Source organism: Bison bison, unplaced genomic scaffold (genome assembly GCF_000754665.1).
Source record: "Bison bison bison isolate TAMUID 2011002044 unplaced genomic scaffold, Bison_UMD1.0 scf7180017864503, whole genome shotgun sequence".
Lineage (NCBI taxonomy): Eukaryota > Metazoa > Chordata > Mammalia > Artiodactyla > Bovidae > Bison > Bison bison.
Window position 1 is genome coordinate 7,857,708 of NW_011495061.1, and position 2,892 is coordinate 7,860,599.

The following is a 2,892-nucleotide window of genomic DNA, read 5'->3' on the forward strand; positions in this document are numbered from 1 at the left end:
CTGTATTGCTATGAACTTTCCCCTTAGCACTGCTTTTACAGTGTCCCACAGGTTTTGGGTTGTTGTGTTTTCATTTCCATTCATTTCTATGCATATTTTGATTTCTTTTTTTATTTCTTCTGTGATTTGTTGGTTTTTCAGCAGTGTGTTATTCAGCCTCCATATATTGCAATTTTTAATATTTTTTCTCCTGTAATTGAGATCTAATCTTACTGCATTGTGGTCAGAAAAGATGCTTGGAGTGATTTCAATTTTTTTGAATTTACCAAGGGTAGATTTATGGCCCAGGATGTGATTTATCCTGGAGAAGGTTCTGTGTACACTTGAGAAAAAGGTGAAATTCATTTTTTGGGGTGAAATGTCCTATAGATATCAATTAGGTCTAACTGGTCTATTGTATCATTTAAAGTTTGTGTTTCCTTGTTAATTTTCTGTTTAGTTGATCTATCCATAGGTGTGATAGGGTATTAAAGTCTCCCACTATTATTGTGTTATTGTTAATTTCCCCTTTCATACTTGTTAGCATTTGTCTTACATACTGCAGTGCTCCTATGTTGGGTGCATATATATTTATAATTGTTATATCTTCTTCTTGGATTGATCCTTTGATCATTATGCAGTGACCTTCTTTGTCTCTTTTCACAGCCTTTGTTTTAAAGTCTATTTGATCTGATATGAGTATTGCTACTCCTGCTTTCTTTTGGTCCCTATTTGCATGGAATATATTTTTCCAGCCCTTCACTTTCACTCTTGTTTTGAGGTGGGTTTTGTTTTGAGGTGGGTCTCCTGTAGACAACATATATAGGGGTCTTGTTTCTTTATCCATTCAGCCAGTCTTTGTCTTTTGGTTGGGGCATTCAACCCATTTATGTTTAAGGTAATCATTGATAAGTATGATCCCGTTGCCATTTACTTTATTGTTTTGGGTTCGAGTTTATACACCCTTTTTGTGTTTCCTGTCTAGAGAAGATTCTTTAGCATTTGTTGGAGAACTGGTTTGGTGGTGTTGAATTCACTCAGCTTTTGCTTGTCTGTAAAGCTTTTGATTTCTCCTTCATATTTGAATGAGATCTATGCTGGGTACAGTAATCTGGGCTGTAGGTTATTTTCTGTCATCAGTTTAAGTATGCCCTGCCATTCCCTCCTGGCCTGAAGAATTTCTATGAGCTGAAAGAAAGGTCAGCTGTTATCCTTATGAGAATCCTCTTGTGTGTTATTTGTTGTTTTTCCCTTGCTGCTTTTAATATTTGTTCTTTGTGTTTGATCTTTGTTAATTTGATTAATATGTGTCTTGGGGTGTTTCGCCTTGGGTTTATCCTGTTTGGGACTCTCTGGGTTTCTTGGACTTGGGTGATTATTTCCTTCCCCATTTTAGGGAAGTTTTCAACTATTATCTCCTCAAGTATTTTCTCATGGTTTTTCTTTTTGTCTTCTTCTTCTAGGACTCCTATGATTCGAATGTTGGGACATTTAATATTGTCCTGGAGGTCTCTGAGATTGTCCTCATTCTTTTTTCTTTTTTCCTCTCTGATTCATTTATTTCTACCATTCTGTCTTCTACTTCACTAATCCTATCTTCTGCCTCCGTTATTCTACTATTTGTTGCCTCCAGAGTGTTTTTGATCTCATTTATTGCATTATTCATTATATATTGACTCTTTTTTATTTCTTCTAGGTCCTTGTTAAACTTTTCTTGCATCTTTTCAATCCTTGTCTCCAGGCTACTTATCTGTGATTCCATTTTGATTTCAAGATTTTGGATCATTTTCCCTATCATTATTTGGAATTCTTTATCAGGTAGATTCCCTATCTCTTCCTCTTTGGTTTGGTTTGATGGACATTTATCCTGTTCCTTTACCTGCTGGGTATTCCTCTGTCTCTTCATCTTGTTTATATTGCTGAGTTTGGGGTAGCCTTTCTGTATTCTGGCAGTTTGTGGAGTTCTCTTTATTGTGGAGTTTCCTCACTGTGGGTGGGGTTGTACGGGTGGCTTGTCAAGATTTCTTGGTTAGAGAAGTTTGTGTTGGTGTTCTGGTGGGTGGAGCTGGATGTCTTCTCTCTGGAGTGCAATGAAGTGTCCAGTAATGAGTTATGAAATGTCAATGGTTTTGGAGTAACTTTGGGCAGCCTGTATATTGAAGCTCAGGGCTGTGTTCCTGTGTTGCTGGAAAATTTGCATGGTATGTCTTGCTCTGGAACTTGTTGGCCTTTGGGTGGTGCTTGGTTTCAGTGTAGGTATGGAGGCGTTTGATGAGCTCCTATCGATTAATGTTTCCTGGAGTTAGGAGTTCTCTGGTGTTCTCAGGATTTGGACTTAAGCCTCCTGCTTCTGGTTTTCAGTCTTATTTTTACAGTAGTCTCAAGACTTCTCCTTCTATACAGCACCATTGATAAAACATCTGGGTTAAAGATGAAAAGTTTCTCCACAGTGAGGGACACCCAGAGAGGTTCACAGAGCTACATGGAGAAGAGAAGAGGGAGGAGGGAGTTAGAGGTGATCCGAATGAGATGAGGTAGAATCAAAACAGGAGAGAGAAAGCTAGCCAGTAATCACTTCTTTATGTGTGCTCCACAGTCTGGACTGCTCAGAGATGTTCATGGAGTTATACAGAGAAGAGAAGAGGGAGGAAGGAGACAGAGGTGTCCAGGAGGATAAAAGGGGGGAATCAAAAGGAGAGAGACAGATCCAGCCAGTAATCAGTTCCCGAAGTGTTCTCCACTGTCTGGAACACACAGAGATTCACAGAGTTGGGTAGAGAAGAGAAAGGGGAGGGAAGAGACAGAGGTGACCTGGTGGAGATAAAGGAGAGTCCGAGGGGGGAGAGCACAGTCAAGCCAGTAATCTCACTCTCAGGTAAAAATGGGTACTGAAGATTGGGTTCTTAAAGGTAC